Below are 14221 nucleotides of genomic sequence, written 5' to 3' on the forward strand. Positions count from 1 at the left end.
ACATTAACCCAGATATTATATTCGCAAGTACATCCTAAGCCTGTGTTTGCTCTTTTTAAACTCAACACACCGTTAACGAATATTGAACTAACATCTCTAGCCCTTTTATAAATCAGTTTCTGTTATCTAGGTTTTCTTTATCTCTTATTTAGAAATTGATCATTGATTATGCACATGTTACTTTTCAGTTATGGTTCTGATAAAGAGTTTACATAGAATCTTATTTCTAATGTTTTTTGTTAATCACATGTCAACGTTTTGTCTCTCTTGTCAATTTTATAATCATGCTTTGTATGTCTTCCTCCAAAAGAAAGAACAAATATCAATTCAGCCAATCTAGAAGTTTTGATCAACTGATCAAGAATCAACCAAATTGTACTATCATGTAACCTGAATGTCAGTCTGCCAAGAGACCCAGTGTTTATTACAGGGAAAAGAAAGTTAGAGACCATGTAAGCAAGCATCACCTTTTTAAGTTTAGGGAAGTGAATCTCGGACAATGAAATGGCTTAGTGTGGCTAAGCATTTGTTAAATGCAAGCTGTATCATATTTATTTGTAGTACCTTCAATTTCAGGGGAAAATTCCTATATTCTTATATCATATTCATGAGCTATAGAAGTTATGACTGGTTATTAGGTTATATTAACTTATCTAGATTATAGCTAATAGAGCTCATAAGAATTCTACTACTATCATAGTCTCTTTGAAAAAAATGAGTGATACAAATACCATCTTTTCCCCTGCGAATTACCATAATGTTTCTTGACGGAAAAGTGCATTATTCCCTGATATTCAGGAACGAGTGCAAGAATAGCAGTTATAATATTTTTCTCACTTAGTACTTGGAAATAAATACATGAACTCTCAGGCCACTCTCAATTTCAGAACATTCTGACCTCAGAAACAACTTTATCACCATATCAGCTGCTGACTGAGTTGTTGGAATAATTGTTTTGTTAAAGTTGAGAGAAGCAGCATAGAAAAGTTCATGATTTATTGATCTGTTTTTCTGGCTGGCTTGAAATAAGTGAACTGGTATCAATTCTCTATGCATGTATTGATTATTAAATAAAAGGTCCTGTAAGAGGGGCAGGTGAATACTGTTGAAATTGGCTAAAAATGTTTCCTAATAAAGCTTACGAGAGTACCAAGGGGTCATTTTTATTTGAGCACTGCATTCTTCTTTTTGCTATTCTCAAAGAAATAAGAAAGCTAATTTAAGTCAGGTACAGCTCTTTTTACTTGTGAATCCAAAGGGATCAATGATCCTAATGGACTGACAATAAAGCTGTAAACTGAAAACTGCAGTGACCACTTCAAGTTTCATAACTAGTATCTAATTCACATAAATCCTTAAAGTAAATGTAATTAAATTTTTAATGACTGTTGTTCCACTGAGAAAACTTGGAACCACCATGATGGTGTTTCCTTCATCTGAATCTTTCTTCCCGTTGCTTTAAATGTAAGTCTTGCAAGCATGGCCACAGGACACACACACATGGGGGTAAGGAGAGGGGTCATTATCTAATATGATAAAGGATTAAACACAGTAGATACTTTCAGGAACCATTTTCAGACAACATCCCTGACTAGTACAATAGAAATAAGAGAATTCACATTTTCATTTTCATTTTTTAAAATCTTGACGGATTTACAGGCAACCCTGATTTTATTGTGCTTTGCTTTATTGAGCATAACAGATAGTGTGTTTTTTACAAACTGAAGATTTATGAAACCCTGCCTTAATAGGAGGCAGCAATTTTTAGCAACAAACTAACTTTAAGGTATGTACATCTTTAGACATAAGTTATTTCACATGTAATACACTGTGGCATAGTGTAGACATGGCTTTTATATGCATGAGGAAACCAAAAATTTGTGTCACTTGTTTTATTGAGATATTTGCTTTATTACTCTGGTCGGGAACTGAACCCGCAATATCTCTGAGGTCTGCCTGTTCAAATCTTAAAAGCACAGAAATACATAAAGTATAATGGAGTGGTCAGAAGATCACACTGATACATATAATGAATGTGAATCTGGCAACAAGTACAGACTAATACAGTTCAGTATTATTACCTCAACTATGAGAGAGAATGTAACTGTGCTATTTCTGTTCATGATGTGATTTTCTTTGGGTAACGTTTCAATCAACAAAGTACAATTTTCCCTAAATTTACCTCACAGTTTTTTTTTTTTCCTGGAAAATTTAGTGTAAATTAAGACAGTGCAGAAACTATTTGTATTTATATGTAAAATACAGTTGGTTCGAGATTCAAATAATATAGTTTCCTCACTCCATCTTGCATGAATAATTGGCAAGCCAAAAGGTGTTGTAGGGGCAGGAGTTCTTTCTTCACTTTGTAGTGAAGTCCAGTGCATTGCTGGGCATCTCATATTCCAGGTACCCTTAAATGAAACGCCTGTGGCACGCCCCCAAACGTTTCTACAGCCTAAGATAGCCACATAAATTTCTAAAATACTCACTTGGTGTGATTCTACTTCTCATGAAAACTACTGTTTATACTTTATGCTTTAAATTAGATACCATATATCATATAAGAGCAAGTAGATCTAGTCAATGCCATAGTGTCAATATGAATCAAATTAAGAACTGAGATATTTGAGTAGAACTCACAGAGAGGAGCTTCCAGCATAAGACAGACTGAACACTTCCAGAAGGTAATGTGCTCCTGGTAAACAGACAAGTTCAGCAAAAATGAATTACCCAATAGCAATTTAACAAAAAGCAATTCTTCCAATAATTAATCAACTGAATGGTCAAATTTTCAAGAATGAATTAATATAATAGCATTTCCCCAAATTTAGTGGGTTTTTTAAGTTATTAATAAATTACTACTCTATAGTAGTTCATATTTTTCTGACATCACTCAACTGTCATTTTATTTGGAGAAAGAATGTCTTGTGAATTTTGAATTGTGGGTGTTGTTCACATTACAAGGTTGAGGATTTGATAAAGGGTTGGGTGTGTTTTGTTTCCATAATGTTTTCATTCTCACCTACATTTGTTTCCTTATTGTGTGGATTTACAAATAACAAGCACACACTCAATGATTAGCTGTCTAGTCTATTTTAGATGAAATTTCTGCATTTATCTGTAAACTGACTATAAACCCAGTTATACTTCAACTAAATGTATCTTCGATTATGAGTTCTTCCTTTTAGTGTTCTTGGTAATTATTTATAAGCATTTGCTTGTCTTCTCAGCCTTTTGAATGATGACTGAGGAACATGGCCATGTCTAATTCATTGAATATCTGTATTTCCTAAAATATCTAGCTCCTCGTCATAGCACACAATAAGTGCTCAAAGAATAGCTCTTGCTTCGCTCGCTAATATCTGAAACTTGAACCTAAAGCAGATTTGACAGATTACAGCTTTGTCTACCTGTTGGGAAAATAACCTGCTGGGATTGTTCGTGCAAGGAAAGGAGTGACAAATTAAACTTCAAGTTCAATGATCGCCATTGTATTTGTAAAATAACCAGCCAATTTCTCTTTTTCTTTAATTTTTCCCCTAGATGTGTAATTGCCATGTCACTGGACTACTCAATGGACCATTTTTAATCAACTAGTTGATTTGAGAAAGTATCCAATTTAAAATCCATTTAAAAAAAGTGTTTCCCATAAAATCCAATGCTTCCTGGAACTGATCACATCATCAGATAGATTTAGACTAAACTAGACACAGCCTGTGTTTCTGATGTCAGACGTCTGAGATCCAGAAAGGCAAATCAGAAGAACCAGGAGCCCTGATAGAATGGTCACTGGTACCTTTCTCTTGTTCACTCTCTGTCTCTCTCTCTTTTTTTTTTTTTTCGCTAATTCCTTGTTTTTTTCTATATTCCATTCAAATCTCTCCTTTTTTTCCCCCTTTCTCTTGTTGCTTCAGAAGATTGACAGGTAAGTCTCTTTAATATGAAATTCATAGAATGTGGGGAAAATAAGATGTGCTGTTGTGAACTTCTACCATTGCTGCTGCATCAAACACACAGCATAGGGGAATTCTGACAAGTTCATGTCAGAGGAAGGTAATGACTGTGTATAAGGGTGATCCTTTGCTTGTTCATAGAGCACCTCAGCTACACGTAAGTAGAGACTGAAATATATCACTTACTAAAGATCGGAAAAATCCCTTTTTCATCTTCATAAGATTCCAGCATCTGAGGAAGTAAACTATTGAGCTATTAAGATTTATTGAGCTATTAATATTAAAATTATTCTCCTCCTCAAAGAAACATTAGAGAAGGAGAAAAAAAAAAAAAGTATTGTACTAAGTTTAGAAGGAGCCCAGGGTGGAGGAGGGGAATGAAAAGGTTTTTTTGTTTGTTTGTTTGTTTCTGTTTGCTATTTTTGTTGGTAAAAATGCCCAAATGAAACAATTTTAGTGTCTTTTCCTAATGTGGAAAGGATGATCAAGCCCATTTTATTTGAGCAACTTCTGGCTCTTGCCTGTGATTCCTGGAAGTTTGCACATTCTAAATATAAGTAAAAAAAAAATGAAGTACCTATTGAAAAAACACTGCCTTCAAAATGTAGCTCTTCTACACAGTGTGTCTAGAACACATGCATTGGAGAAACTGAAAGATAAGTTGACATTTTTATAATTTCATTTTTTAATGAAGCAAAAAAGCAATCTTTGAAAAACAGAACAATTTAATTTTCATTCATATTGCCTTAATGGCTGAAGACCAGAGACAAAATAAACCAAACAGTAAGAGAAAACAGTACATATGGGTAATGTGACTTGGAAAATGTTACTCAGGAACCATAACTTTTGACTTTAATAACTTTAATATAATTCAGTTTTCAATTTTAACATTATAATGACTCACATTTCTAATTATCACATTTTTCTGTATATCACATTCCTTGTTCTTGGGATTGTTGCTAGCACTATTTCCTGGTTAGCACATTTATTTTATTTTTGTCTCTTAAAGACATTCAAACAGTTCAGTGTAATAATTTCCAGCTGCATGTTGCATTCTTCACTCAAAAAATTATGTTTTTAGAAAGAATGTTAAAAATCCCAAACATTCCTTATCTTAAAAATGTTAAGATATTGCATTTCCTTACTTTTATCCATACACATTTACAGTTTATTTTAAATGGTCAACATAGTCAAAATAATTAAACATATTAGAGAATCTATCTTCCCTTCCCATCTGTTTTCATCAAAGTTGTAGACTGTATGTAAAGAAGTACAAACTTTGATTATCTGTGCCATATGAAGTGATCATATGGATTACTTGAAATCAGAAATAATCATCTAGTGTATTTTAAAATTTATCTCTGAAGTATATCAAATAATGCCTCTGTTTCCCATTTTCCTTCTTAAGAATTCTTAAGGAAGAAGTGTAAAAATTATTTTATTTAAATAGCAGAATTACTTGTCACATCAAAATCTTACACAGGACCCCATTTATGGAGAAGATCAAAGTATAGTTGCTCTGGATGAATTAGAGGGCTGTATCCTGCTATGTAATTTTCTACTTTTCTCTTGTAGCAGCTTATAAAGATCCAAATTTAGCCCAAGGTTACACAAAATACTATTGGAATGTCAGAGTCTGTTGTCAAACATAAAAAGAAAATTGGATTCTTGGCTTGTAAACCAAGAGAAGAAGCATCACTTTCCATTCTTGATCCTTCCCAATTCATTCAATCCATCCTAGGCTTCTACAACAATTTGTATTTATCTCTGACTACTCTCTCCTTATATTTCAGATTTTATTTTTTACGTTTCTTTCCAGTGAGTTTGGCTTCTTCATAAATTTGGAGGTGGTAGCCATTTTGGTTTTTAAATCCCCATTTGCTCATACCATGTTGGACGCATAGTAAATACTCAAGAAATGTTTGCTAAATGAATGAACTGAACCATAAATAACTGACTAAACATCTAAATTAAAGGAGAAAGAAAATATATACTGATCAGTAGAATAACTGGTATAATAAAATATCCAGTATCACTAATTTGCTACTAATAATCAATTTGTATACAATTAAACCTACCAACATTTTGACTGGTGAGTCTGTAACTTCAATAAAAAGTCTTCTTTCTACATGTGTAAACAAATCCCTTCCCCTATAATGTGGATTTACTATCCTATGTTTGCAAGAACTTGTTTGTTACAGACTATCCCCTTCTCCATTTTTCATTTTTCCTCCACTAACTATTTCTCTTCAGAAAATGAATATGCTCAAGTTTGTCTAAAATTAAACACACATAGACACACACACACCACACAAACACATTCTTTTAACCCATTACCACTTCATTTCTCATCCCTGACAGTCAAGCATGTAACAGCACTGTCTACTCTATTTCCATTGACCCACTCTTCTTATGTTCTTCAACGCAATGCCTGTGTCTTACTCATTATCACTACAATGCAACTGTTGGTAGGCGGAGATACTGAATAATATCCTCCGAACTGAGAAGGAACTTTAAGACTAAAACCCAAAGTAGACAAACTTCTTTACAGGACAGAAACAGACTCACAGACATAGAAAACAAAATTATGGTTACCAGGGATGAAAGGGAAGGGAACGGTAAATTGGGAGTTTGGGATTTGCAGACACTAACTATAAAATAGATAAACAACAAGGTCCTACTGTATACCACGGGGAACTATATTCTTACAGTAACCTGTAATATCTTGTAGTAACCCATAATGAAAAATAATATACATGTGTGTGTGTGTGTGTCTGTATAGCTGAATCACCAAGCTGTACACCAGAGACTAACACAACATTGTAAATCAACTATACTTCAATAAAAAAAAAAAAGAGGTCATACTGGAGTAGTGTGGGTCCTTAATCCAATAACACATCAGGTGCGTTTATAAGACAAGGTGAGTGAGGAGACAGGGGAAGGTGGAGGCAGGCAGTGCAGTAATGCAGCTGCAAGCCAAGGAACACCGAGGCCACCACCAGTAGCTGGAAGAGGCAGGGAAGGACTCCCTTACAGATATTAGAGGGAGCTTGGCCCTGCCAGCACCTTGATTTTCAACTTCTAGCCTCTAAAACTACGAGATAATAAATTTCTGTTGTTTCAAGTCAAAGAAAAAACAAAAAGCAGACAACTCCATACAGTATGGTTACAGCAGTTCTTGTCCGAGACAATGACAGTGCAGAGGCATTCACAGCTGCACTTTGCACATGCATAGGACTTTTGCACCAAATGAATTAAAAATTCCTGCCCCTACAAGACCTTTCATCTTGCCAATCACTCATGCAAGATGGGGAGAGGAGGCTATGTTATTTGAGTTCTGCTAGTGTGGATTTTTTTTTTCCCTAATGGAGAAACGCTACTCCCCAGCTACACAACACTTAAGTCCATTGAATTGGAAGATGAAACTTCCACCTTGCCATTTTGTATTTCTTATGACACTGACCCAACCCATAGGAAAAAGGAGTTAACTCTTCTTGTTTGGCTGATTGGTTGTGATTAGGAAATAAATTTGCAGTTTTACAAAAATGGGGACAAAGATGAATATATACGGGGCCCATGGGAGTGTCTGTGGTACCTCTTAGTATTTTAATGTCTAATAGTAAAGATTAATGATAGGATAAGCCAAAAAAAAAAAAAAAAAAAAAAAGATAGGACTTTTGAGATCTCATTTCCTTTGTAATGACAGTTTAGTCAGCCTACCTACTAAAATCTTCACCAGCTGAGATTTTGCTTTTCCTGAGACCAAAGGAATAGGAAGATGTTGTAGAAGAAAGAAGTCAATAAATATCAACAATGGACATGACCATTTACTGAAATATGGACTATGGTTATTTTAAATACAGTTTCTCTTTGCATGTTACATGTATAGTGATTAGCATTTATCAAATATATTTTCTCTCTCATTTTCCTTCTTTTTATTCTATACACAATATACTGGTGGTTAATTTTAAAATTTAGTCTTTAGATAACATAATATTCAGTGGAACTGTGACTGAATTTGTTCAGTGATTAATAAACCTAGTGGTGGCTATTGGGAGTGTGGGTCTCATCATTGTAGTGAGAGGGAAAGGACTTCACACGGTATAAAGGACAACACTTTTTATTAGATGGAATCATGGAGTTGTTTATTTGTTGTATGGAAACTGACACTATACATGAAGGGTGTGTTTGATAACAAAAGAACCAAAAAAAACCCATTATCAAAAACGCTTCTCATCTCATAATTCATCCTTCCTTGTGGTACTAGAAGCAGAACTTACAGACACTTCCCCTTTGTCAGCTCTAAGAGTGGGTCCTTGAAAAACACTGTAAAACCAGAGAAGTTGGCAGGCACTTCCTTCTTGTCTCTGATGTGCTGTTTTTCAAACTGACAGCCAAACAGTGGCACCTGGGAAGCCTGGTAGCACTGCCTTCAGCTGTCCATATGGAAAAGTTGTGGACAACATCGAGGATGCTTCTTTGTCACTAAGCAGGTTACTCCTGCAGGACAACAGTGGCCATGGCCTTCAGAAAGATTTTCCAGCACCATGTTGACTTGCTTATGATCTCCAGCAATTTTGTTACCACTGGCAATCTCCACGTTTTTATGGTAGTCATTCCCTTGCCAGAAATATCTGAATCTCTGCATTAGCAGGGGACCCCACCTAAGTCCTTAGTTCTTTCCTTGTTCACTCTCCCTCTCAGCCCTAGGGGTAATGGCTGCTTTCTGTGTTGGCTGCTTTGGAACCACCTAATATTTTTTTTTACCTCTTTTAGTAGTTAACAAATATTCATATCAATTTTTTCCTGCTTCAATTACTAGTATTCTGTTTCCTAACTGCAGCCTGACTGATACAAATACTAAAGGACTTCCTCAGGCAGAAATAAATGGTCCCATAAGGAAGCAAGGGAACCAAGGAAAGAATGAGAAGCAGTGGAAAGGGTAGATATAATTGCATACTGACTGCACTGCAATGTCTTGTGAAGTTTCCAATATATGAGGCAATAAAATACATGGTAATAATAGCACAAAAGGTAAAAGGAGGATTAATGCAGGTGATTCCTCCATCCTGGCGTTTTCCAGGAAGAGAGTACTATTTTATATTAGATTTTAATAAGAAGATGCATATTGTATTACAGAAGATAAACCCTAGTACAATGGTACAACTATGTATAAATAAGACACTTGGAGAAGAAACACTGAATAATAATAAGACTAACAATACTTGATTACTACAGAAGTTGATCAAGTAGAGAAAAAGAAGCAAACATATCAAATGAAAAGGAAGAAGTGAGAGGATATTAGATATAAATAGATACAACAATTATATTAGAGTAAAGAAAATAACATTTCTTCTCCACTTTAAGAAAATAAAATAAAGTTAAATGGATTCTGAAAGTTCAATTCAAAGACAAATATTACCATACTTGAGTAATGTAAAATCAAACCCGAACTCCAAACTGGTTCCTTCAAAAACCAAGATACAGAATTACACAGAAAGAATAAAAAAAGAAAGAAAATGGGCAACAGTGCTATCCAAAATAAAGTTGAAAATTCAGTCAATAAATAGGACACTTAACATTGATAAAAGATTCAGTTTTACAGGTTTAAAATTTTATAGACCTATTTACATTCCATTAAAGTGTATAAGGTAAAATTGACAGAACTATGAAAGAATGAGGCAAACCCACTCTGACAGTGGGAGAATTTAAAACATTACTCTCAGTATCTGACAGAGGAAGAAAAAAAAGCAGAAAAAGATAGGATCCACAAGAATGATGCTTGCTGTATTTTACAGATAAACTTTACCACATTAAAGTTCTATCCTTAGTTATCTAAGAAGATTCCCGCTTTTTAAAATCATATGTATCGAATTTTGCCAAATAAAATTTCAGCATATTTTGATGTGATTATATTATTTTCTCCTTTAGTTTTTTTTAATGTAGTAAACTCACCTATTGGTTTTTCATTAATGCTAAACCAACCTGGAGTTTCTCATATGAATCCAACTTGATTATTATTAGGAAATACTTTTTAATGCATTGATGAATTACTTTGTTAATTTTTTATGATATTGCATCTACATTCATAAATGTGACTTGCCAATACTTTTCTTTTACTCTCTTTGTCTAATATTAATATCAATATTCTGCTTATCCCATAAAATGAGTTGAAAAGTGTTTCTTCTTTTTTATTCCCTGGAAGAATTTGTGTAAATTATAATTGAATCATTCAGCGTTTGAAACAAGTTCCCTAAAAAGCTTCCTAGGACTCATTATTCATTTTAGAGAAACTTTTAACTGATAACTGATTGAATTGTTTAAAGGATTATTGAACTATCCAGTCTTTTATTTCCTCTGAATAAATTTTGGTAAATTGTATTTTTCCTGAGAATTGAATTAGTTCTTTCTACTATTAAAATTAATTGTTACAATGTATTATAACATCCAATTTAACTGTTTACTCTTTGCTACTTTTTAAATTTATATGCCCTTTTATATTCCTAGTATCTTTTTGTCCTTGCTTTTTTATTAATTTTGCTAGAGTTTTGATAATATTTTTTCTTATTAAGGAATGAAAATAAATTTGCCTTTGTTAATTGTTACTGTATGTTTTTCATTCTATTATGTCACTCTTTGCTCTTGTCTTTAGCATCCTACTTGGCTCGAATTCTTCTAAATTCCTAATGCTGTTGCTTCACTCACTAATTCTGAGCTTTCCCGCATTCTGCACATTTTTACCTAGAACCTTTATTTCACTTAATTTTCAGTGTTTTCCAATTTTTTATTATGATGTCTTCTCTGGCCCATGAGTTTACTTTTATTACAGGATAATATTTCTGAAGTGCTTGTCTTAAATGGATGGATACTTACAAATTTAAATTTACAGATTTAAAGTGACTACCACTTAGATCAATATGTAAGCCATTTTCAGTCTCCCAGAAGCTTCCCTAATGCCTCTCCCCAGTGCTCAACCCTAAACCTCTCCCTACTCTAAGATATAATTTTTTGATCTGACATTTGCTTATCATTTTATCTGTGAGATTCATGTGTAGCAGTATTTCAGCAGTAGCTGCATAGTATCTCATTGTAAGAAGGGGCCACAATTTATTGATCAGTATAATCATTGATAAATATTTGGATTATTTCTAGTTCTGGTTCTTAAGTATAAAGCTTTTGTAAGCATTCTTGTATATTTCTTTGAAAAACATGGACTCTCTTTTCTTGAGATTATAATTCCAAATAAGAATGGGATTTTGGAACCTCTAGAGCTTAGAATGGGAGAGTGTATATTTTGTGTGCAGATGAACAGTCTATATGTTGGCACAGCTATGTGGCATTGTTGAGGCTAGCCCTATGGACTAGTACATTATCCAGTTTTCATAAATGTTCCTTGGTGTGCTTTGATTTTGCCTACTCTCTAATTGGGGAATGCCATTAGTTCAGTCTTGTTAATTATGCTATTGAAGTTTCCTATGTAGTTTCTGATTATTTCCACCAATATCATCTGTCAATTTCTAGGATACATATTTAAAAGCACTCACTAAATTAGTAGATTTGGCCACTTTCCCTTGAATTTTTGGCAAATTGTGCTTTAAATATTTTCAGGTTATATCATTAGCTGCGTCCAGATTTAGAACTGCTAAACTCACTTGTGAATTAAAACTTTAACCGTTGATATAGTGATCCTTCTTATCTTTAGTCACCACAGTTTTACCTCTGGTTTTTTTGATCTGATATTGACTTATCTACAGCAGCATCTTTTACTTAGTTTTTGCTTGATATATATCTTTCTGGCTTTTGAGGTTGTATTTTTCATACCCTTACATTTTAGGCTCATGTTTTGAAATAAAAGTTACATTTGGAGTACGTTCATAGATTACATATTAATATCACTCTGAACTTCATTTTTGAAAAAGTTTGTCGCATTTTCATTTATTTGATTACTGTCATGTTTGCATTTATATCTATTTTAGCAGCCATCCCCAATCTTTTTTACTTAGGGGAGAACCTTGAAAAAGTTTACATGTCTTAAGGGACTTCTGCACAAAAATTATTATGTAGCATGATTAATAAATTATAAATATAATAATCCAATAATAGTTGTCAATTCTTTTTAAATGGGGAGTAATATCGTTATGTAGCTCTGTTTCTTCATTGTCATACTATTTTTGCATGGTTTTTCCATCCTACTACTAAAGTAAATAATGTGGATAGTAGACACTTGTTTTTCTTCCTTTTTTAAAAATTCAACTTTCTACTTATTTTTTAACCCAGTCCAAGTTGGCCTAAAAGATTTGCCATACATTTCTACTATTTAGAATTCTAATAAGGTTATGTACTCTAAGATCTGCACGAGTTTTCCTTCCTTGTTTCCCCTTCTTAAAGCTAAAAATGACTTTTCAACCAAACTTTCTTAAAAAACAGAAAAGTATTAAGCTTAGTGTACTTTTTGACATTCATTTTGTCTTTCCTTTTCAAATACTTTATAACTCATAAAACAAATATTTAAATAATGACATTAATTTCATATTATTTGATGTTATTACAATATGAAATGGATTGATATGATTGAATGGTGAAACTACTAAAACCATAAACCAAAGCCATATAATTAAAATTATAGCCTATGGTAAAATTTAATACAAGTGTTTGGGGGGAAAAAAAAGCATTCTCTAGGTGATATGATCAGACTCACAATATCAGTTATAAAACTGTTACGCACATTTCTTGGTTATATAATCATTTTCATAATTCTATGTATTCATAAAAGTTATGAATCAGATATAAAGTTTGAAATCAGATATAAAGAATGGAACTTACATATTAACTATGAAATGTGTGCTTGTTTTTTTGCTGCACAGTTTACTCAGTGCAGGTTCAAATTTATCGATAAACACACAATTTTAATTTTTAACTGAAATGAGATAATTTCTGTCCTTATACTTAATGACTGTTAAACAAGCAGAACTTTGAATAGACATGTCAGAAGTTAAAAACTGCCTCCAAGGATGAAGGCAGTGAAAAGGTACAAAATTCCAGCTATAAGTTTAAATAAAAACTAGGGGTGTAATGTACAACATGCTGAAAAGAATTAACACTGCTGAATGTTGTATATGAACGCTGTTAAGAGAGTAGATCCTAGGAGTTTTCATCACAAGAAAAAAGAAAAAACTTCTTTTCTTTTTCTTTAATTTTGTATCCATATGAGATGCTGGATGTTCACTAAACTCATTGTAGTCATCATTCCATGATGTAAATCAAATCATTATGCTGTACACCTTAAATGTATGCAGTGCTTCAGGTCAATTACAACTCAATAGAACCGGAAGGGAAAAAAATGCATCAAAATGTTCAGTGCTCGCTTCTGACATGAAGGATCTTCTTTCACAGATATATAGAGCTTGTCTAGAGGCAGATTAATAACTCTAATCTTGAGCGTCTGGTCAGATTGCCAGCTCACAAAAAACATCCTCTTCATTCAAAGTCAAGCTCTAAGGCTGAAAAGAAGTGACAGAGAAAGGGTCTATCACTCTGTCGTAAACGTGAGTTGAGAGGAAGAAAAAACTTGCTCAGTGTTTCTCTGTAGTTCTCAGATGGTGTTCAATACGCTTTGGACCTCATGCCTGCTCTTTCCCCCTCCAAACCCAAGCAGCAGTGGAAACATTTCCAGGTTTCCTTTTGTAACATGATTTTTAAAAATACAAATGATTTTTATGAATATATGATTTTCCCAATTTTAAATACAAAAATCTTGTCATCTGAAGTAAAACAATTTGCTCCAGAAATTGTTGAACTGGATCATGTGATGAAAAATGGCAGCCAATTAGGCTCATTTTTGCAGCCGGTCTTCATCTTCAAAGCCCTCAGCAATGTCTGGCCTCCAATTTCCTTGAAAGTGCTCCTATAATTTCCCTTTCAACTCAAACATCCTGTTGGGAACTCTTTCTCTATAAAACCACTGGATTTCTTTGTGTAACGGGAGGTGTGTGTGTATGCTCTTTGCCCAGGTTTTTTTGGTTTTTGTTTTATACAGTTTTTTAAAGATTACTGAGTGAGTTGTTCTTGGTTTAATAAAATTGACCATTTTTTGTGGCATCACTCTATTTCATTTTCATGAGTTTTTTTTTTAAACATCAGAACTTTTTTGTGAACAAAGCACTGTTTTATGACAATACTGGGACTCCGGTTTTATTAGACAGGTGAAATCCTCCAAGAGCCCGTTATTGATGGAGCACCTTGGTGCAGAGAAAGGCCAATTCATTTCC

The sequence above is a fragment of the Camelus ferus genome, chromosome 8 (assembly GCF_009834535.1).
Source record: "Camelus ferus isolate YT-003-E chromosome 8, BCGSAC_Cfer_1.0, whole genome shotgun sequence".
Taxonomy (NCBI): Eukaryota; Metazoa; Chordata; class Mammalia; order Artiodactyla; family Camelidae; genus Camelus; species Camelus ferus.